Raw genomic sequence first — 25,089 nt, forward strand, 5'->3', positions numbered from 1 at the left:
GACTGGCTCTCCAAAGGCCGTCAGTAGTTCTAATGGAATGTTGTCTACTCCGGGGGCCTTGTTTCGACTCAGGTCTTTCAGTGCTCTGTCAAACTCTTCACGCAGTATCGTATCTCCCATTTCGTCTTCATCTACATCCTCTTCTATTTCCATAATATTGTCCTCAAGTACATCGCCCTTGTATAAGCCTTCTATATACTCCTTCCACCTTTCTGCCTTCCTTTCTTTGCTTAGAACTGGGCTGCCATCTGAGCTCTTGATATTCATACACGTGGTTCTCTTCTCTCCAAAGGTCTCTTTAATTTTCCTGTAGGCAGTATCTATCTTACCCCTAGTGAGATAAGCTTCTACATCCTTACATTTGTCCTCTAGCCATCCCTGTTTAGCCATTTTGCACTTCCTGTCGATCTCATTTTTGAGACGTTTGTATTCCTTTTTGCCTGCTTCATTTACTGCATTTTTATATTTTCTCCTTTCATCAATTAAATTCAATATTTCTTCTGTTACCCAAGGATTTCTAGCAGCCCTCGTCTTTGTACCTACTTTATCCTCTGCTGCCTTCACTACTACATCCCTCAGAGCTACCCATTCTTCTTCTACTGTATTTCTTTCCCCTATTCCTGTCAATTGTTCCCTTATGCTCTCTCTGAAACTCTGTACAACCTCTGGTTCTTTCAGTTTATCCAGGTCCCATCTCCTTAATTTCTCAGATTTTTGCAGTTTCTTCAGTTTTAATCTACAGGTCATAACCAATAGATTGTGGTCAGAGTCCACATCTGCCCCTGGAAATGTCTTACAACTTAAAACCTGGTTCCTAAATCTCTGTCTTACCATTATATAACCTATCTGATACCTTTTAGTATCTCCAGGGTTCGTCCACGTATACAACCTTCTTTCATGATTCTTAAACCAAGTGTTAGCTATGATTAAGTTGTGCTCTGTGCAAAATTCTACTAGGCGGCTTCCTCTTTCATTTCTTAGTCCCAATCCATATTCACCTACTATGTTTCCTTCTCTCCCTTTTCCTACACTCGAATTCCAGTCACCCATTACTATTAAATTTTCGTCTCCCTTCACTATCTGAATAATTTCTTTTATTTCATCGTACATTTCTTCAATTTCTTCATCATCTGCAGAGCTAGTTGGCATATAAACTTGTACTACTGTAGTAGGTGTGGGCTTTGTATCTATCTTGGCCACAATAATGCGTTCACTATGCTGTTTGTAGTAGGTTACCCGCATTCCTATTTTCCTATTCATTATTAAACCTACTCCTGCATTACCCCTATTTGATTTTGTGTTTATAACCCTGTAGTCACCTGACCAGAAGTCTTGGTCCTCCTGCCACCGAACCTCACTAATTCCCACTATATCTAACTTTAACCTATCCATTTCCCTTTTTAAATTTTCTAACCTACCTGCCCGATTAAGGGATCTGACATTCCACGCTCCGATCCGTAGAATGCCAGTTTTCTTTCTCATTTTGTTGATACCGACCTACATAGGGAGGAGCGATCACCACGACAAAACGGGAAATCAGAGCTCCTACGGAAAGATATGGCTGTTCATTCTCTCTGCGCGCTGTACGAGATTGGAATAATAGAGAATTGTGAAGGTGGCTCGATGAACCCTCTACTAGGCACTTAAATGTGATTTGCAGAGTATCCATGTGGATGTAGTTGTGAACTCACGCTAAGGACAAAACACACACACACACACACACACACACACACACACACACACACACACACACGAGGACTCGAACCTCCGGCGGGAGGGGCCGCGAAATTCGTTACAGGGCGCCTCAAATCGCGCTGCCAATCCGCGGGGTGAAGACCCACCTAAGAGCTGCAAGGTTCTTCACGCCACCGTTTATTAAGTGCCACAGTGTAACGGGGATGCTCAACAAACTCCAGTAGCAGATGCTACAAGAGAGGCTCTGTGCATCACGGAGGCGGTTTCTGTTCAAATTACGAGGGTTCATGCTCCAAAATACTGATCAAAAAATGTAAAGTATCTTATCTGCTATAAAAGTTGTCCCCAAGCTGATGGATGGTTGGAGCAGAAATGTTTACAAAGTATGGCCCCCTTGGCAGTGATATGACTGCGCTTCCTTCTGGCTTTTGAACTACCACATCCTGCCAGTTCTAGAGGGACCTACAGTTTTACGCCCCTTACGTAGTATTTCTCAAATGAACAAATCATTATCAGACGTGAAAGAAGTTATAAGGTGTCATACTGATGCCATTTGACTGTCACTTTTTGTCCTCATACTTCCACCGTCACTTTCACTACTGGAGTATCTGGTCCAAGTGAGTCGCTTTCGCAGATAACGTACAGGAAACGCGAACTTGTGCGCGAGTGGCTATTTCCGGCTGACATTTGCTTCGCCCGCATACGTGCTCTGCGATATGGACGTAACAACGCAATTACCTGAAGTTCACTTCAATCGTCTAATGAAACACTCGCCCCCCATCGATCTGCTACCTGCCCGTCCGTCCGCTCTCGCGTGCATCGCGTCGTGACGGAACTCCGTCGACGGAAAAAGGTACAACGATTTTTCCGAAAGGAAACGCCGGCCCCAAATTAATGCTTCCATTTTTCTTCTCTCCACGAACTATGTATCACATGCACGCTTAGATATTTATTTAAAGCACTTCGAAGATAGAAAAATGGTCTATTTATAAATTAGTGAAGTAACGTACGTTATATTTAAACTTTGTACCATGATATTTAAACTTTATGAGTTTGTAACAACTGCACGAGTTTTCTTAAAATCAGATTTCGCTTGATTGGAGCATTGAACAGGTTACACTGATCAGTCAGAATATTATGACTACCTGCCTAATAGCTGGTATATCCACCTTTGGCACGGATAGTAGCGTCGGCGCATCGTGGCATGGAAGCAATGAGCCGCTGGACGTAATTGGCACCACGTCTGTACACACACACACACACACACACACACACACACACACACACACACACACACACACACACATATTGTTGTTGTTGTGGTCTTCAATCCTGAGACTGCTTTGATTTAGCTCTCCGTGCTACTCTATCCTGTGCAAGCTTCTTCATCTCCCAGTACCTACTGCAATCTACATTCTTCTGAATCTGCTTAGTGTATTCATCTCTTGGTATCCCTCTACGATTTTTACCCTCCACGCTGCCCTCCAGTACTAAATTGGTGATCCCTTGATCCCTCAGAACATGCCCTACCAACCGATCCCTTCTTCTAGACAAGTTGTGCCACAAACTCCTCTTCTCCCCAATTCTATTCAATACCTTCTCATTAGTTATGTGATCTACCCATCTAATCTTAAGAATTCTTCTGTAGCCTCACATTTCGAAAGCTTCTATTCTGTTCTTGTCTAAACTATTTATCGCCCATGTTTCACTTCCATACATGTCTACACTCCATACAAACACTTTCAGAAACGACTTCCTGACACTTAAATCAATACTCGATGTTAGCAAATTTCTCTTCTTCAGAAACGCTTTTCTTGCCATTGCCAGTCTACATTTTATATCCTCTCTACTTCGACCATCATCAGTTATTTTGCTCCCCAAATAGCAAAACTCCTTTACTACTTTAAGTGTCTCATTTCCTAATCTAATTCCCTCAGCATCACCCGACTTAATTCGACTATATTCCATTATCCTCGTTTTGCTTTTGTTGATGTTCATCTTATACCATCCTTTCAAGACACTGTCCATTCCGTTCAACTGCTCTTCCAAGTCCTTTGCTGTCTCTGACAGAATTACGATGTCATCGGTGAACCTCAAAGATTTTATTTCTTATCCATGGATTTTAATACCTATTCCGAACTTTTCTTTTGTTTCCTTCACTGCTTGCTCAATATACAGATTGAATAACATCAGGGAAAGGCTACAACCCTGTCTCACTCCCTTCCCAACCGCTGCTTCCCTTTCATGCCCCTCGACTCTTATAACTGCCATCTGGTTTCTGTACAAATTGTAAATAGCCTTACGCTCCCTGTATTTTACCCCTGCCATCTTCAGAATTTGAAAGAGAGTATTCTAGTTAACATTGTCAAAAGCTTTCTCTAAGTCTACAAATGCTAGAAACGTAGGTTTGCCTTTCCTTAATCTTGCTTCTAAGATAAGTCGTATGGTCAGTATTGCCTCACGTGTTCCAACATTTCTACGGAATCCAAACTGATCTTCCCCGAGATCGGTATCTACCAGTTTTTCCATTCGTCTACACTCACCTAATTCCCGTAAACTGCCGGGAGGGGTGCTATGAGCTTCGCCGCCACTTTCAAATTCTAGATGTGTTCAATTGAGTTCAGATCTGGCGAGTTGGGTCGCCAGCTTATCAGTTGGAACTCGTCATTGTGTTGAACACACAACAACTCTCCGTGGACACTCGAGAAGTCGAACAGTTTCCGAAATGCTCGTGCCGAGCTTTCTGGTCACCAAAGACTGCCAAAAGTATACTCCGAAGGTAACAGTGGCCGATTGCTGCATCGTTTATTGATGAATGTCAGAAACTAAGAGCCAATTTATAAAAAGGTGTTCGCTGAAATTCCAGTCTTTTATCATATTCTCAGCCTCGGCCACAAAGGTAGCAATATTTCAGGTTTGTACTTCTTAGTAAGTTATCCTTATGTGTCTTAATCTTACACAGTGATATCGACTTGACTTTGCGAGTTACTACTCAAAATATTAAAAAATCTGAGAAATGTAAGAAACGAAATTAGAAATTAATGTTTCGGACTAGTGTCCAGTGTTGTGAACAGCCTGCAATGTGACAGACTATAGGAAACAGTCACTGAGAGCGTAAAGGTCATATGGACGTGTGGTACCCATTTGAACCAGGAGGTAAAATTTTTGGATAACATGATTGTGGAGATGAAGCGGCGATTAGTATGATTAATCCATTATTCAGAAACAGTCTTAATCGCAATTATTATTATTATACCGACAATCGGTTTCAACCCACAGTAGGGGTCCTTTTATGGGCGTTTACACCATTCGTCGACTGCTAATGGTGTCACCCCTGTCTACATAACGGCCTTGAAACCGTTTGGCGGTATAATAATAATAAATGCGATTAATACTGTTTTTTAATCACTGGAGGTAAAAATATTTGACAGCGTAACTTTCGGTGATTGAAAGGACACACGTGAACACCAGGCAAGAGGGTCTGTCATATCTGTACTAGTGTTGTCGCTGCATACTGAAGCACACCATAAACTGTCCGCAACAGTGTTTCATCGTTTGTGTGAGACAGGCTCCTGGCTCCTTTAAGATAATACGCAACGATGCACTGGAGGAACCAGTTTTGAACACCATCGAACATGACCCCTGTATCAGCACCCGGCATAAGGATTCATAAGGGGCATACGCCTTATTACCAACGGATTTCCATCGCGGCGACAGTTTTGTCACTGATTGGTCTCATACACCACCACGTCGTTGAGATTTCAGTCATCCATCTCACAGGTAAGACTACATGTACGAGGGGTGATATCGTCAGAGTTGATAACACCCGCCTGTGGGGTATCATCAGCCCCGGTTCAGCCTTAGTTTCTGGGAGGGATTATTGGCAAGCGGCTCGTGCGACCAATCATCTTTCCTCAAAGACAGGCGAAATATATCTACACCTCCTGCGCATGATCCTGCCATCCCTGCTGGATCACGTGCCTTTAGTGTAATGTGGTTACTACGTAAAAGTGCTTCTGCATCTTCACATCTAACCCAGCTGATCTACCGGACGATATAGTCCAGTAGCATGGCTCGCCCGGTCTCCAGACAGAAAAATTTTAAGTTTTTACCTGTGAGGGGCCCTAAAAGAATTCGTGTATACCTAGCCCGTCCGTGCTGACACTGGGACAAAGCATCTATCTTGCCTGTGACATTGTTCGGTTGCAGGATGGCACATTTGAGCTGCTGTCGAAGGTGCATCCTGTTCGCACACACTTAGAGGCTGTGGGACCACTTGTCTCATCATAGCATGGCGTGCATCGCGTTTTATTCCAATTCGCACACACTTAGAGGCTGTGGGACCACTTGTCTCATCATAGCATGTCGTGCATCGCGTTTTATTCCACATGCACGACTAATTAGTAAATACCCTGCAGCATAGACTCCAAGCATTTCCTGCCGTTTGTCCATGTGACCTTTTTTTGCTCCTTATCCTCTCAGAAATCATTTCCTGCAGTTTTTCTCCATTCAGCAACATCACCTTATACATGTGCTGTTAGTTCCGAATCCATCTAGTTGTGTGAAGTAGATATCTTGACATCACCCCGCCTGTTGACCGGAGGACACAATCGTGGAGGAATGACATCAAGCGCTATTTGTAGCAACTGGGGACCTCGATTAACTATGCCTTGCCCAGTGAAAGCTGTTGGTATGAAATACTTTGGTGGTGATTATATATTTCTTAGCGATTCCTGAAACCTGTAAGTGCTTCCTTTCCACCCTAACGTGATAATTACTACGGGCATTTCCGTAATGGTCAGCGGTCGGGAGCAACCAGGAAGGGGGCAGTATTTGGCCGAAAGTTTTGTCTTCTTGCCGGCCTCTTTGATATTCCTCTCTGTTCAAAATGGCTCTGAGCACTATGGGACTCAACTGCTGTGGTTATCAGTCCCCAAGAACTTAGAACTACTTAAACCTAACTAACCTAAGGACATCACACACATCCATGCCCAAGGCAGGATTCGAACCTGCGACCATAGCAGTCGCACGGTTCCGGACTGCGCGCCTAGAACCGCGAGACCACCGCGGCCGGCTATTCCTCTCTGTGGTGAGTATCTTCCTGTAAGGCGCTGCTCCTTAAATTCTAATACGCTGACACGCTTATCCTACACCTTTACTTTGGCCTACATTACGTGTCACTGTTGGTCCGTCAGCTTTCGTTTAATAGAACGTTTTCGGCCCTACAAAAATTTCAGAAAACACTGCAGAATTTTGTACATTTATTATTATTATTATTATTATTATTATTATTATTATTATTATTAAGCCAAATTACAGTGTGTGGTGGAGAGCAATAACCATTTTCCCCCTTTCCCTACTCAATTCGCGGCTAGTACCAGGTAGAAATTCCATTTATACCCGGGCGTGCGGTCAATAATTTCTCTGCTTTTACACTCTGTTCATTTCACGAGCTGCATTTTCGAGGACTTCTTATGTTTGTTGACACGTTATGGAGCGCGACCTCTCGAAATTTTTGGGGAATACGTCTCCGCAATACAAAATAGCCTTCTTGTAAGATTTGTTGCTTCGATCTGTTTCCGTTTCCTGCACGTTATCTGTACGTTGTGGGAACCCGTATCTGAGCTTGAAACTTGCTTTCATTATTTCTGTCTTCCAATAATTCAAATTCTTAAGATCCCAGACCATCGGAAAATCGTTGAGAATTGGTTAAACTATAGTTTTGTTTGCGACATGTTTCGGGCGCAAACTGCGCTTATCTAGGAATCTTTCCAATAAAACTGAATGTGGCACCCTTCCCCACAACTGCACTAATGTGGTCGTTTCACCTAAAACAGCTCTTTAAATATGCTCACAGACATTTTAAGTTTCTGAATGACATTAGTGGCTGATCAAGTATTGCCCATTCGAATGTTATAGGAATCTCCGTCTGTGGAGCCTTACATTACATTTATTAAATGTTTAGCATCAGCTGCCAATATGTGTACCTCACCCACTTCTTGGCAGTTTCTTGGCATTTAATACAATTTTCTAATATTGCCATCCCACTTTTACAAAATAATGTCATCTGAAAACCACTTCGAAAGGGCACAGACGTGTCATGATAGTCAAAATAATTTTCAGTCTATCACCTTGCTCCATAAATTTCCTGAAATCAACCAACGAATAAGAATGAATTTTGTATTTAACAAGAGACTTCTTGAACAACACACAATTCGTATGTGACTTGCGTTTTTGTAATCTCGGATACTGTATTTTACTTTTTTCTGTAAATAGTACATAATTATTATCCTTGATTTGAAGACAACTGGCCTTAACATTAATGACTTTTTTTTAAAAAAAAGACTCTTTTAAGGTAGTCGTTAAAGAAATCTGTGACAGCACAATACTATTTATTCAATGCTTAAGATTCAAATAGAGAAAATCTTTATTCTTCAAATTATTTATCTTGATATATATATATATATATATATATATATATATATATATATATATATATATATATATATATAAGATTTTCTTTTTTATAGAAATGATTAAGGGAATTATGTTTCTTTCAGTGCGCTGAAATAAGATTTATTTAATTAATTCAACTAGTGTTTCGAAGACCCTAATTGCTTACTAATTTCACAAATATTAGCTGACAAATGAACTCAGTAAATCTTGTTCAATTCATTGTGCAGGTGTTGGAATCTGTTTTGAAGGGAAAAATTCTTTTAACGAATTCTGTATTGCGAAATTTTGTTATTTGGAGAAGGCCAAGGTAATATCAGTTAGTAAAATTGTTTCTATACATATTCTTCAATAGGCAACACTGGAAATAGCGATGAGTTCATTCATCTTGCACTCGGAGCATGGTTACCACTTTGAGAAACTTTAATGTTCTACGCTTTCTCGGCCACAACTGATCACAGTTCTACAAATCTGTAATAATTATCTCTGCTTCTATTTCTTACTAAGTTGAACGTTGTATTTATGTTAATATATGTTACATTTTTGAAGAGCTCTTGAGAAGAATAAAAAATTTGGGATGGTATTTAAAACTATGTAGGCCCCCTTTGCTGTTCATATCTTCGTAGCGAACAAACTTATGAGAAAGGTAATCATACTGCTCATTTGCTTCATTCATTTTTTAAAATTTTGTTTCCAGACAAAAAATTAATTTGGATCGTAAAGATATATGCCGCACACTGTATACAGTAAACTGATTAGCATTAGTGTTGGTACGTCGTTAGCAGTTTTTCGTTTCTGTGCCATAGTGTAAATTAACGCAGTTTTGTTTGTGATAGGTCAAGGAAACGTAAAATTCCCTACGTCAACTTCAGATTAGGCCAAAATATCAGTGCCATATCCTGGATAACGTGTGACCAGACGGCACTCCCTGATGCAATCGAAAATCAGACAAAATTACTCTAAACAAAAATTACACTTCCAAATCTTCTGTGAAGAACTGTTTTTAGATCTGGAATCAAACCAAAATTGCAGATACGTTTTATTCCATGTTTCACATGAACAAATCGAAACGCGTATGGTAAAATTTAAACGCATCTTTTACTAGTTGGAAAATCGAATTTAAATACCATTAAGAAACACTGTGGGATCATTCTTGACTTACGAGTACTGTGAATCTTACAAAATATTTGATTAATTAGTGCTAGTGTCATTGATGTTTGATAGTTTATGGAATCTGACATAGTAGAATGTAATACTTTATTACTGAGTCCACCGTATGGAGCCATTCTGCGTAACTGCTACTGTTTTTCTGTTATTCGTATCATTATTCATGGCTGTAGCATCAGAAATATCGTCACAATAACAAACAGACAAATTTAGAGTCATAGTACGAATCACAAGCCGCGCAGCCAAGTGGTGCATTCATTTAGTCGAATCAAATTCTATTCAGACTGTAAGAATCAACTTCATTTCTGTAAAGACAAGTCAGGCAGGCAGATTGACAACGAAATTACTGCAGTTCTTTGGGACAGGTACTTTTCTGTAGACTTACGACGATGACAAATGTGGTCTCCACGCATTTTTGTGATAATCAGACTAGTGGAGTGGAGCAAATGACCGCCTCACGCGGATACATAATGTGAGCGACTTCGATTACACTACATTCCAACGTGATTTTCATGTTTGTCGCCAGTGATTACTTCTTCTCAGTTCGTAGTTCGTATCTCTTTCATGTAATAGCATGTCACTTTTATTCTCGTAACTTCTGCAGCATAGAGCCTACAATCAATTTTTCCTGATTCTTTGCATAAATGCTGGCTCTCACTTTTATGTATAGCATGCAGGTCCCATCTTTTGTATCCTCAACGCTGGTGACGTCACAACTATCGATTCATGGGCCCTCTGTCCCAGTTAACTGTTGGTACCCGCTAGTTAGGACGTGCTTATACGGGGACAAATCAGCAAGCCTGATTACCAACCCACCAGTTTCCTTTGATGTATTGTGGCGTCACAGTGTTTGGAATAGAAGAGTTTTTGATTCCATGGTAACCGTAGCTTACAAATATTTCTAGATGGAGCGTTCTTTCATGTTGGCTGCTAGCTTTTTCTTGCGAGGTGTTGAGGAACGCTTTTCGTGTCGTTATTCTTAAGACAGAACTTTAATGAAACAAGATGACCAACTGCCGCCTGCATTCGTACCCTACCGATGGCCCAGGTAAATTCTCAAAGAATATTTGAAATATTTAAAGGCCGACGTTCCGGTCTTACTTTCACATCATCAAATTCTTTCCGTGCTCGAATTTCCTGTCAAAGACTTTTGAGTTCAGTTTCCGGCAAACATTGCGTCTCTGAGTATTGACAATGCTGCTAGATATTGAGAGATTTACAAGAATAGAATTATCTTTTACCTCTGGTAACAGCCATTGGTTTTACTGGACAACTTTTATTTCTGTGGTCACAAATTATAAACTATTGCCACACGGTACGAAAACGGAACAAGTGGTGTTTTATTCTGACTTGCCAATGGAGAAACGAAAACATCTTGAAGCTAAATTTTTTATCTACATAATTTTTTGCCAAATTCGCAAACTAGCAGCAGAGCGGAATTCGTCTCGTGACCAAAAATAAATAGGTGATAGTATTATTTTTTCAGTGGTGTCGGCGGCATAATTATCAGCACCCTTGCAGATTACGAATTAAACGCATACTGAGACTAGTCTTCAAATTTTTACACGATAGCCTAATAAAAATTTGGACAGACATAAGCTACAAACATTTTAGTGTACATATTACACGTATAAAAGATTAACACGTTGTAGCAAAAATCTCAAAAAGTTATTGCCCGAGTTGCAAGAAATTTTTACATGATACGCTAATATACTTTTAGGCAGTCACAGACTATACATTTTTAAACAATACTTAACAGGTTTTCTGCTAAAACCTATGGCGAAAAGGAAAGTGCTGTGCTGTTCTGTGAAAATGCATTTTCTTTTCGTGCCTCGCAGTGGATTTTAAGTACGAAGCTAAATAACGCTACTCGTTTGCAGTAACCCTACGTGAAATACTGCCATTGAAGATACCATCCTCACAAATACAGGAGCTGGAGAGATTTGTCTTAAACCCCACGTACCAATGACCCCAGTGAAATTAATCATTCAATTAAAACGAATCAAGGTTCGATTTTCAGTAACAATAAGGAATGTTCAGGGTCGGTTGTTAAAATACTTTGGAACTGATTTGCAGCCAGCGTGTTCAGTTGCATGTGCCCTTTAACGGATAGTTTAGAGAATCAGTCCGTACTCTTAGCTAGCATCCAGTACCCAAAAAATGAAAATTTTTGTTTATGCTGATGTTCTGTGATTGTAATAACTAAGTAGATAAAAACTTAAGAGAATAAGAACTACAAATGGAAAGTAAGGAATCATTGTGACTCATATTCTTTATGATTTATTATAATTTCGATTTCCATATCTTTGAAGCTTTCGTAGACAACTCCCACCGATATCTCTAATGTATATCCAGTTCCCACACATATCTAGCAGTTACGAAGCATTGCCAGGTTCTCTAGTAGTTAATTTTGACTTAACAAAAAACCTGAAGCTCAGTTGGGAAAAATATATTAAAAGAGAAACTGAGATACACTGAAAATTGTAAAACTGCGATTCAGATAGCCGCACTGACTAAAGATTCTAATGACCCTCCCTTGACCACTAGAAAAATTATTAAATATTACTGATAAGAGCAAGAAGAACAAACAGACAATCAGCCTCGTAACTTTTCGCTGCAAAGTTAATTTTTACTACTGTTTCCTAATCTTACCAGGTCCTCTTTCCTTCCTAGTATTAAATGATTTAAAAAAGTCTGTCGTTTCAATTAAAAATAAGCTATTTAGTGATGTGAATCCTAATTACTGTCTTCTTGGCTGAAAAAAAATAAATTAATAATTTTGCAGTAATCTGTGGCGTCTCTCGAATGCAATCGAGTGCACCCAAGGTTAAAGTTCTTCTTAGCTGCCAACGTAAGAAACAGCTTTTCAAGATCTGCATCGTAATGTACCTCTGAAAAAATCTTGACGCTATTATTGAATAGCTGGCCAGATGGATATGATTGTGAGCAACTGTGATACTCAGCGTCGATAGTGCAAGTTCCACAAATTTTCGTTTTTCAGGAAAGAGAATCTATTCATTCCAAAAGACCGTGATATTAAACAGGGGTAGCACAGTACTACCTAGCATTCAAAAGCCTAAGTCTTCTGCTTGCTTTCACTTGGTATCGTAATTACTAAGAGAGGAAATTTGAGCGTAATAGTCACTTCAAAAATGAGAAAAAAATTTATCTTTCAAGATAATAATTATTATTTCATAAAACGTTCTTCTCATTGCTGAACTATCACAACATATTTATGTCTTCCTACAAGAGCGTATACTGACAAAAAATAACATTTTCTTATATCTCGCAGCAATGACAGCTCTCGTTCCCTTTTTAAGAATAGAAGTAGGTCTACACCTCCTTTGAAAATATGTGCTTCTGTAGTCACGTCTACTGTCAGAAAAAAACATTAGCAAAGTCACGGAATACACAAGTGTGTTAAAAATCACGGAATGGTAACAAGCAAATGATTTTCGTTTGATTGTTAATTAGGGTAAATCATACTCGCCCATTCTGGAGCTAGTGGAAAGGATAACCAGTGGGCTAAACTTGGTCACACTTCGTAGTAAACGACGGAAAGTCAATTCCCAAATGAAGTGTTATAACCTCTCAGCTGTTCCGGATGTACATAAACGATATAGGAACCAATGCGAGCAGCCTTCTTAGATTCTTTGCAGATGATGCTGTCATTAACCGTCTTGTAAATTCGTCAGATGATGAAAACAAATTGCAGACTGATTCAGAAAAGGTATCTGCATGGTGCGGAAAGTAGCATGTGACTGTACATAATGAAAAGTGTGAAGTCGTCCACGTGAGTACTAAAACAAATCGTCTAAATTTCCGTTACACTATAAATCACACAAATCTAAAAGCTGTAAATTCAACTAAATACTTGCGTATTAAAATTAGAAATAAGTTAAATTGTAGCGACCACACAGTTACTGTTGTGGGTGAAGCAAACCGAAGAGTGCGATTTATTGGCGAAGCAATGAGCAAATGCTACAGGTCTACTAAAGACACTGCATATACTATGTACGTACGTCCTCCTCTGGAGTATTGCTGTGCGGCGTGAGATTCTGATCAGATAGTATCGACGGATGCCATCGAAAAAGTTCAAACAACGGCAGCTCGTTTCGTATTACCGCGAAACAGGGGAGAGGGCGCCACGAATACCATACGTAAATTGAGATGGCAATCATTAAAACAAAGGCGGTTTTCGTCGCGGCAGGATAACAATGAAATTCCAGTCACCAACTTTCTTCTGAGAATGTGAAAATATTTGGTGGGCTCCCACCTACACAGAGAGGAATTATCGACGTTGTAAAATCAGAGCTCGCGCAGAAAGATTTAAGTGCTCTTATTCCCTGCTCGCTATTCGATACTGGGTCGGTAGAGAAATAGCTTTTTAGATTAATCCTCTGCCAGAACTTAATTTTGAATTACATAGTAATCATGTAGATGTACATGCATATGTGTCTCTTAAGCTGGGTGACCGTGCTAGGACCTTGACTGTAAGATAGAAACGTACATATTCCGACTCGTTTCTACAATCATTAATACTAACACTTTGAACACTATTTTAAAGTAAACTAAACTCTTTTTCTAATGTTGTTTGTTTCTGTATTAATTAATTTATTCAACTACATTCGAAGCGTTTAGTGGGAGAATAACGCGGTATAAACTTGACTTCAGTATTACCTGCAATTATCGTTCTCACGTTTCCCATTAAAGCAGCATTTACCACTGGATCAGGAACCAATACTAACGTTCATATGCTTCCTCCTAAGAAACCAACAATTCTCCTTGCTTGCACTGGTCGCCCCATCCTAAAGGCAGGAATTTTGAAAGTAAGTCTGTTTATTCGACTTGGAACACATACTGAACTTATTTTTCCACAAATGTTGTTATAGCTTTTTGTTTTTTAATGAAAGTAACAAGGTCTTAAATATATTACTTTGTGAAATTTAATCACATATTGTAACAAAGCGACCCATCAAACTCGTGTGTCTCAATTTTTTTACTGTAAGAAACCACATAACCATAGCATTCACTTATGTTAATTTTTCCACAAAGTAAATGGTATTTTAAGATAACATTTAGGCATATTAGACTCGGCACTTGAATTCAGATGGTAAACTTGTAATAAATAACTCTCAGTATCTTGAATCAAAAGCACTTGTTAGAACAGTTTTTATTAGCACAAGTCTGCTTCCTATCAACAACTAAGGAAAGAAAATGTCTGTGGGATTTAGGCACATTAATGGTAGGTACTTGTAAATAGGTAGTAGACTTGTAGTAAGTTACTGTTAATGTACTGAGTCAAAAGAATTTGCTATAAAAAATTTTATAACACAAATCCGCTTCTTATAAATTACTAAGGAAATGAAATGTCTGTGACTTGCCTTGTCAAGCTGTACGGTTGAGGATGTGTTACAAAAATACTTCCGAAAATTGTCCACGTCCCTTGTTAATTATGGAGACCGAAAAGACAATCGCGTTCTTGGACGTAAGGTGGTTTCACTTTTACAACACTACATTTCAGACTGAAAAAGTCTTTCATCCACGGCTACAATTGATATAAGACGACTTATTGCTCGATGAGTTCCTCATACAGTTCAGCAAGTGTGCGGTATGTTTATTTTACATAAAAGGCGTCCACGAAAGGGGAATGAAAATACACAACTGTAAACCCTGATTCGACGTTTTACACTGAGTCAGTCAACTGCACATTTCTCCTCGTAGAAAATACTTTCGCAAAACGGAACGACGATGAGAAAGCTTGGCCCTCCTTCCGGCCTAATGGCTTCCTGCGTAAGACGAACACGAAGCCGAGTAAAGATTTTTACTGTGATGTTATGAATAGGCATTAAGACGTAAAGCTGAAGACAGCTAGATCCATGACTTTGCAGAGATCAGCAGGTTTCAGTAAGGAACAATTTGACGAATGCTTTGACAGAATAAGTTACATGATGGACAGCCTTTCTGCAACAAAAATGAGTTTTTCACTGTTACAATTTCGAGTCCAACACACAACCAAAAAATTTAAACGATTAAAATGCGCCGCACGGAGTGGTCGCACTCTTCGAGGCGCCATGTCACGGATTGGGCGGCCCCTCCCGCCGCAGGTTCCAGTCCTCCCCATGGTTTGTCTGTGTGTTACTCTTAGCGTAAGTTAGCTTAAGTAATGTGTAAGTGTACGGACCGACGATCTGAACACTTTGATCCCTTAGGAGTTCACACCCATTTGAAAATTTTGATTAAAATGCAAAAGGTGGTAATAAGATTTTAAAAACAAATAAATATGTTTTATGACATCTAATTTTATAATCGTCTTAAGTAACCTATCACCTTATTGTTCAGTGTGAACAATGTTCCAATAGAACCTTTGTGACTGTAATTTCGAAAAAAACATACATGTCCGTTCATTTACCTCTAGTCTTTAAAACGTAACGGAAACGCACTGACCGCTGGCTTGTATTTCCTTTGTTCCTATTCGTTCAGGCGACAACATACCAATGACAACGTTAACGAGGTGAAATAAACTTTAAGGAAAGAAATTAAGATTTAGCGTAACGGTTCTTAGGCGCCAAGGGTGTGACAGACAGAGAACAGGTCTGGACTGGAGACGGATTGCAGAGAAAATCCGCTGTGACGCTATCAAAGAGATCGGACTGGCTCCCCGTATAAAGGATTCTGTGAAGCCACGGGTGGTCTAAATCTCGATTGCCGGACGGAAATTTAATTCCGCTCCAAGCCGATTGCAAGACAAGTGACTTAAGTAGTGCGCCACTTCACGCAGTGGATGGTATTTGAGGTTAAGGAGAAAAGAAGGATGCGATATTTAGCTGAACCGGCACGCAACACAACAGAACAGCAAACACAAAGTTAATGTTACCGGTTGTTACTTGTAATGACTTCCGAGCGTAGAGCCGTAAATAACGAGAGTTGAAACAAAGTAGCTACTTTTGTGAACTAGGTCGTCTATATAGCTTAACATGTTTCATTTATTACGTCGTTTCGGTTACTTCCGTCATCAGGTCAAATATTTATATCTTGTAAAATAATGTTCAATGTCAGTAACCAGCAATACTTACTTTTACGGAACCACTTTGAGCTGAGTTGGCGGTTGAGTCCCGCATAAGCACTCCGTCTTCAGATGACAAGTGGCCCATCGGGACCATCCGACCGCCGTTCCATCCTCAGATGTGGATCCGGATAGGAGGGCGTGTGGTCAGCACACCGCTCTCCCGGTCGTTATGATGGATTTTTTTTACCGCATCCGCCACTGTTCGGTCGAGAAGCTTCTCAATTGGCATCACGCGGCTGAGTGCACCCCGAAAAGTGGCAACAGCGCATCGAGGCCCGGGTGGTCACCCATCCAAATGCCGGCCACGCCCAACAGCACTTAACTTCGGTGATCCGACGGGAACCGGTGTGTCCACTGCGGCAAGGCCGTTGCCTGACTCCTGCATCGGCATAGACTTATTTGAAAGTGGCACTAAAATTGTTTTACGAATTGTAAATTTTGGACTGATGATGGATGTAGCGCAACGCCGTTATAGATTAAGAAATACATAAATTTATGTATACGACTTCATTCACAAAAATGCCCGCAATTCAAGAAATTTATTTCTTTTATTAATATTGAGAGGTTACTACCGTTATCTTTTCCGGTCGCAACTCTCCCACCTCTTGCATCTAGCAGTTGGGCCTACTAGATGTGTGGCCTGCCAAGCGAGTGCTTTTAATGTTTGTGCATCGGAAATGTAGATATGACATATCGTACCACTGATGCTGTACATTGATAGTAAAGTCCTATCGCCCAACTGTTTTGCTATAATTTTTTTCTTTTTAAGTATCTCAACGTAACGGAATTAAACGCATCTGACTAATAAATTATAAATATGACACGTTCTGTAAACACTTCCGACGGACTCACTCCACCTTGGCAAGACCACATAACCATTCTATTGCATTCATTTAAATCCGAGCTTGACTATTCTAGTGATGGGGAGCATATGGCAAAAATGTCTGAACAAAATGGCTACCCTCTACTGAATGATCATGACCACCATTTTGTCTCATATCTCCTCTTTTATTTTCTGATATTCTGCAACCGCAATGATACAAAATTTCCTCCAACGCATTTAAACATAAAAGAAAGCAAGGAATTCTCTGCCCGGTGGGAATGATATTACGCACACATTTCAATATCCTGTAGTCTTTTAATCTTTTTCTTTATTACTGTAGTGCACTTTCTGGATTGGTACCGCTATCCACTACGTCTCTCTCTCTCTCTCTCTCTCTCTCTCTCTCTCTCTCTCTCTCGTTAGCTCATCTACATCTACATCCATACTCCGCAATCCACCTGACGGTGTGTGGCGGAGGATACCTTGAGTACCTCTATTGGTTCTCACTTCTATTCCAGTCTCGTATTGTTCGTGGAAAGAAGAATTGTCGGTATGCTCCTGTGTGGGCTCTAATCTCTCTGATTTTATCCTCATTGTAGGAGGGAGCAATATACTGCTTTACTCTTGGGTGAATGTATGTTCTCGAAACTTTAACAAAATCCCGTACCGAGCTACTGAGCGTCTCTCCTGCAGAGTCTTCCACTGGAGTTTATCCACCATCTCCGTAACGCTTTCGCGATTACTAAATGGTCCTGTAACGAAGCGCGCTGCTCTCCGTTGGATCTTCTCTATCTCCTCTATCAACCCTATCTGGTACGGAGCCCACACTGGTGAGCAGTATTCAAGCAGTAGGCGAACAAGCGTACTGTAACCTACTCCCTTTGCTTTTAGATTGCACTTCCTTAGGATTCTTCCAATGAATCTCAGTCTGGCATCTGCTTTACCACCGATTAACTTCATATGATCATTCCATTTTAAATCACTCCTAATGCGTACTCCCAGATAATTTATGGAATTAACTGCTTCCATTTGCTGACGTGCTATTTTGTAGCTAAATGATAAGGGATCCATCTTTCTATGTATTCGCAGCACATAACTCTTGTCTACATTGAGATTCAATTGCCATTCCCTGCACCATGCGTCAATTCTCTGCAGATCCTCCTGCATTTCAGTACAATTTTCCATTGTTACAACTTTTCGATACACCACAGCATCGTCTGCAAAAAGCCTCAGTGAACTTCCGATGTCATCCAAAAGGTCATTTATGTATATTGCGAATAGCAACGGTCCTATGACACTCCCCTGTGGCACACCTGAACTCACTCTTACTTCGGAAGACTTCTCTCCATTGAGAATTACATGCTGCGTTCTGTTATCTAGGAACTCTTCAATGCAATCACACAATTGGTCTGATAGTCCATATACTCTTACTTTGTTCGTTAAACGTCTGTGGGGAACTGTATCGAACGCCTTGCGGAAGTCAAGAAGCACGGCATCTACCTGTGAACCCTTGTCTATGGCCCTCTGAGTCTCGTAGACGAATAGCGCGAGCAGGGTTTCACACGACCATCTTTTTCGAAACCCATGCTGATTCCTACAGAGTAGACTTCTAGTCTCCAGAAAAGTCATTATACTCGAACATAATACGTGTTCCAAAATTCTACAACTGATAGACGTTAGAGACATAGGTCTATAGTTCTGCACATCTATTAGACGTCCCTTCTTGAAAACGGGGATGACTTGTGCCCTTTTCCAATCCTTTGGAATGCTACGCTCTTCTAGAGACCTACGGTACACCGCTGCAAGAAGGGGGCAAGTTCCTTCCGTAATAACCTAAAGAATGTACTAGCGGTCAGCCTATTCAAAGAAAATTCTTGCTTTTTTGGTACAGTACTTGCAACTAAGCCGCCGCATTAAAATTACTCAGATTGAAAACGTAAAATAAAACAGAAGAATTGAATTTAGCCAGTACGTGCCAAATCTTCCCCACAACAAAATTTCAACCTAGATTAACAAGTCACAGACCTTCGCATTAAATTTCACACGTAACCTTTCCTACGGACCTACCACATACTATGGAAGATATATGCTCATGTCCCACTGCAATATGAGCCTCATTGTGTGGCTGGGCAGATGGCTAACTCACCTTTTTCTCTCTCAAACTATCAAAATTTCTAACTTGATTAACACAAATGTAATTAATAACGGTAATTTTGCCGTCATGATCACTTAATTATCTCACACACGGATCCTCAACTGAAAGTTTGCACAAGCACTTCTGTTTTCCGTTGTCTCTTGGTCAGATTAAGACAAAGTCAGTATTCACCATGTGTTAGTGCTTGTTCCTAATTCAAATTCTGCACACGGAATTCTTAGATATTATCAGCTTAAATTTACACACGCAAGTATCTCAGCTTAAAATTACCACATTTGGTGACCATTGGTCAGAACCAAAGATTCCTAAGTTCCCCATTTGTGTTACCATCCCACCTTTACATGAATCTCCCACCAAACGTTTTGTTCTCGTCGGTATTCTGAAAAGGGACCGCGCGGGATAGCCGCGCGCTCTCTGGTGCCTTATCACGTAACTTTAGTGACAGCCCCGGAAGGTGCACAAGTGCCGCCGAATCACCCCCTCCACACCAATCCATACACTGAGCTCCGCCGCATATTCCAACATCAAAGTTGTTCGTATCACGGATATGTCAGTCATAACAAGGGAGAAAATCAGTAGTTAGTACGAAATACAGTTTTTCTGGTACCATTGTGAAAAGAATTAGAAATATGTTCATTGAATGAGCGAGTTGAAAAACCATCAATAAGAATGAAAAATAAAAATGATATAGACACTGTCTTTTTTATTACATGAACTTTCGTCTGCACTATATCAAAAAATATGACATTTGTTAACTGCAGTGAGCGCAAATTTCTGTCACCTCGCGTAGTTTAATAAATTCTGTTGTGAAATATTAATTGGTAGTATCGCCAAGGATGCTGTCCATTATCTCGATAGTCTGATGTGAATGTTGTGCATAAACAAGGCAAAGTCGATGTCTTGGTTTCTTTATGATTACCTCACTAAGATTAAAGAATATAAGAGTAGGATAATGCAGAAATGCGTCATGCAAGCAGTCAGATATTTATACAGCGCTATTCTTCATTAATATTTGCCTGTGTAATGGGTTAATTTTTACCTGTGAACTCCTATGAGTGCTTGCTTACAGCAGACACGAGATTACTTTGAGTTCTTCAGTGTTTGAGAGCTTTAGAGCTGCCTATTGTTACACGTATGTACATAATTTCGTCTGTGTCATTCCAACACATCTTATCGCACTGTAATGGCTGTTAGATATCAGTTTGGCAGCAGTTGGCCACAACAGTCAAGATTAGGTACCTCGTGTATGATAACTTTTTTGAGAGTGCATATGTATGTTTCATTTTGACAGTAGTGCACAAAGTGCTAAGAAGTACTAACAGCACAACACTGCTAGTATGAACAACCGCGGTAAAACAAAAAACGACGAACAATAACACGACAACGACGAGGACTACCAAAGATCATATTGATGCACTTTTTCGTTGGTGTGGAGGGGGGTAGGTGTGGAGGGGGCTAAATGGGCGGGGCTTGTGCAAATGTCCGGAGCTGTCGCTAACGTTCCTCGCCTTGTCGCCGTCTGCACGGTTCCCTCCCCCCGCATCTTCCCCCCCCCCCCCCCCCCCCGCATCGGAGGTTCGAGTCCTCCCTTGGGCATGGGTTGTGTGTCGTCCATAGCATCAGTTAATCAGTTATTTGAAGTTAGGATAAGTTGTGTGTAAGCTTAGGGACAGATGACCTCAGCAGTTTGGTCCCATAAGCCCTTACCACAAATTTCCAATTTCTAAAAAGGTAAATCATTACTTCGGCTACCCTTAAATATTCCACATGAATACCATTACCATACTCTTTTTTTATGGAGCACACTGAAAATAGGTGTTTCAACTTCAGAAACATGGAAGTTCACCAGTCCATCCCACGCTTCCTCAGAAGTGGGGGAGGATCCTGTTACCGTATTGGTCAGCCACACTCCAGGCCCTCTAGTGCTCTGGAATACTTTCTATCTTTGGTTCTGCCAAAGGTGTTTAGAGGGCTGTCTCAAAGGTAATTACAGATTCTACATCCACTATCTGTGGTTAACAGACAACAAACCATTCACTCATTTCTCAAACATCCCAGAACTGGATATAGGCATCTATTTTTGAAGGAAGTGAAAGTATGAATAATTAAATGTATAAATTGTCCTCCTTTTCTGCATTAGTATACGGTTTCAGTGTATTTAATAAAATCGTTGTTCATGTTAGAACAGTGGTTTTATGGTAAAACAAACTATGTTGTTGTACAACGGGTATTTCTGTACCCAATGAGGCAAATATTTTCTATGTCGGGTAGTCTGTACCTTTTCAATATCTGCAATTGCATTTTGAAGTCTGCAAATAAAGATCAGCTCTTGCTAATCGCCGGTACATGCCAAACAACGGACGAACCCGACAGTCGCGGACGTCATTGTGAATCATTTGTTGATATGTTGCCCACAAAGGACAAGAACCTAATTTTGTTTGTGGAAATAAATTCTGGCAATCACCTCGGCTACTGAAACTCTTCTTTATAACTCTTCACAAACATAACCAGGCAGCGTCATACTACTGGCCGCTATAAGATATTTTCTCCAGACGTTTGAAGCGACATACGAATCTTATTTAGTAGTGCTGGAGCCATTTGTAATGACAAGCAAAATACGAATCTTATCCAAAAATGCCTGCCCAAGCTATCCACCAAAGCAGTAGCAAATATGATTCATGCTTCTCTGACACAGTCTCACAAAGACAGTCGAAATATCCCTGTGAACGAAATACTGGCGGGTTTTATTCGTAACGAGCATTATTTATAGGAGCCATGATTGTCATTTTTACTAGGATTCCTTCCTTCAATTTACAGACGAATGTGGCATCAACAATTATTTCTGATCGTTTCCTTTGTACAGTCATGAATTACAAAATGTACAATCGCATTCATTTTCTGCCTTCTGTGCTGAAAATTTTTGCGATAATTACGTAGAGAACAAAAGGGGTTACTTGATCCTGACGACTGTGTAAAACTGAAAGCGATTCGAACCTATATCCGTAAATTGAGCGGTCATATATGTAACACCGTGGAGGTCTTCTGGTGTGTAAGATGTGTCAAGTTTGGCAGAGACTTTTTTGTAGCGGGAAATGTTTAAATTATAAGTTTAATTTGGTCTGATATAAATTTCTTTTATTCACTCTTTCCCCCTCACTTTCACTGATACACGTTGTCTCCATTTTACAACTTCAGCGGCCTTAATATCGTCGAAATATTAATGTTAATTACAGCAATAACCAGTTTGAGGCACATTAATGATAAAATGGTTTCCCAATCTCTTTGTTCTGTGTATCTGACGTACATTTCTTCAGGGCTCTGCAGCGAGACTCGCAGCAACTCGACAGTTCAAATGGCTCTGAGCACTATGCGACTTAACTTCTGAGGTCATCAGTCGCCTAGAACTTAGAACTAATTAAACCTAAGGACATCATACACATCCATGCCCGAGGCAGGATTCGAACCTGCGACCGTGGAGGTCGCTAGGTTCCAGACTGTAGCGCCTAGAACCTCACGGCCACCCCGTCCAGCCAACTCGACAGTCTTCCCGTATATGTATAGAGTGTAAATGACTCCACCAATATGTTTTTTTTTTTTCCCTGAATTTATCGATATACTTCATGAACAGGTACAATATAGGCGACAATGATAATTTTTTCGACATTTTGTAATTTGACAGATTTTCGAAGAAAGACACTGTATATCACACATGAATCTGCTTATAAATTTGCAATACCAGCATTTCAGAGCAGAAACAAGGAATAATCTTCGTCCCACAGGCATTGATCTTGCAGAGATCCTACAGTTAAAAACTGGCTTAAACAGTTCTCATAACAACGTACACGGTGTCATTTTTCCCACCCACCATCGATGAATGAAACAGAAAGAAAACTAACGTATGTCACAACAACATTCATCATCCTCAAAGCTCATCACAGTGATATACAGGGTACAGGTGTGGATATATACTACCAGGAAAAACATTGGTGGACCTGAAAGACGACGTCGGTTTTGATCCGACACCACCACAAGCCGCCTGCGGAATAGAAGGCTTACTGATAATTATTTTAACGTCGTCCGCCAACAGATAGCGTAGTAACATAGCTACCAGAGCGCCATCTGTGTCAACCCTTTACTACCAAATAAATGGAACAGAAAGAAAAACAAATGTATGTCCGAGCAACATTCATCATCTTCAACGCTCATCACAGTGATATACAGGGTACAGATGTGGATATATACAAGGAAACAATTAGTAGACCTGAAAAGACGACGTCGGTTTTGATCCGATGACGCCACATGCCATCTGGGGAATAGTAGGCGTACTGATAATTATTTTAACATCGTTCGCCAACAGATAGCGTAGTAACATAGCTACCAAAGCGCCATCTGTGTCAACCCTTTACTACCGAATGCTCACAGCTAGAAGACTCAGTGTGGTGCAAACATGTGAAGAAAGCAGGCAACCATGGCACAGAGGCACATTCGTGCTTCCTGCAGACAAGTGGGTGAGTTTGAAAGGGGTTAAATTGTTGTCTTCTGAGTGGCATGATGGTCATTTCGGAGAATTTCCACACCAGATGGACGTGCTGCGTCAGTTGTGCAACGATGTATGAATATTTTTATACCCGTAGACGAGGTTCTGGACGCCAGTGCAGCACAGACGCCCACCAGGGTCGTTGGAAACTAAGGGCAGCCGAGACGGATCATACAGCTACCACAGCACAGACAAGAAATCTTGTGAGCTTAGGTGTGTCAACACGAATTGTTCGTGTTTGGCTATTAGTGGTGGGACTATAGGCGCACACAAATCTAGCCCGTCTTCCACTCATGCTGCAGCATCAGCGTGGATAGTTAGACTGACGCCATCAGAGGATTACTTGTAATGGCACGCCATGGTCTTCATTCATGAAACCAGATTCTGCTTGCATACAGGTTATGTTCCTTTCTGCATAAGATGTAGATCTGGCAACCGGCCGGCCGCTGTGGCCGAGCGGTTCTAGGCACGTCAGTCTGGAGCCGCGCGACTGCTACGGTCGCAAGTTCGAATCCTGCCTCGGGCATGGATGTGTGTGATGTCCTTAGGTTAGTTAGGTTTAAGTAGTTCTAAGTCTAGGGGACTGATGACCTCAGAAGTTAAGTCGCATAGTGCTCAGAACCATAAGAACAATTTTTTGTAAATCCCGTATTTCGAATGTGTTTCAATATGTTTGTGAGTGTACGTTGGTTTGGAGAGAGGGCGGGAGCGCTGTAGCCAATTACAGACATCGTTCCAAAAAGGGCACTTGGAGAGACTGCATGGACCTTGGGGGGTGGAGCATCGTTTCGAGAGAGGAGTTCTGAACAAGGCGGCGCGAGGGACAGTCGCACAGGACACGAAGAGTTCTGGACAGTATGGGAGAGGACACACAGGTAGGTGCTCAACGGGAAGGTGCTACGGCCGGTCTGAGGAACTACACTCCTGGAAATTGAAATAAGAACACCGTGAATTCATTGTCCCAGGAAGGGTAAACTTTATTGACACATTCCTGGGGTCAGATACATCACATGATCACACTGGCAGAACCACAGGCACATAGACACAGGCAACAGACCATGCACAATGTCGGCACTAGTACAGTGTATATCCATCTTTCGCAGCAATGCAGGCTGCTATTCTCCCATGGAGACGATCGTAGAGATGCTGGATGTAGTCCTGTGGAACGGCTTGCCATGCCATTTCCACCT

The 25,089-nt window shown here is 40.8% G+C and overlaps 1 protein-coding gene and 1 pseudogene across 1 annotated transcript in view; one reads left to right on the plus strand and one right to left on the minus strand.

The window, feature by feature from the left end:
- LOC126340649 (potassium channel subfamily T member 2) overlaps window positions 1–25,089 on the plus strand; it is a 1,715,804-nt gene that overhangs the window by 628,898 nt on the left and 1,061,817 nt on the right. The window lies entirely within an intron of this gene.
- LOC126290195 (5S ribosomal RNA) lies at window positions 16,640–16,757 on the minus strand (annotated as a pseudogene).

This window comes from Schistocerca gregaria, chromosome 1, assembly GCF_023897955.1.
Source record: "Schistocerca gregaria isolate iqSchGreg1 chromosome 1, iqSchGreg1.2, whole genome shotgun sequence".
Taxonomy (NCBI): domain Eukaryota; kingdom Metazoa; phylum Arthropoda; class Insecta; order Orthoptera; family Acrididae; genus Schistocerca; species Schistocerca gregaria.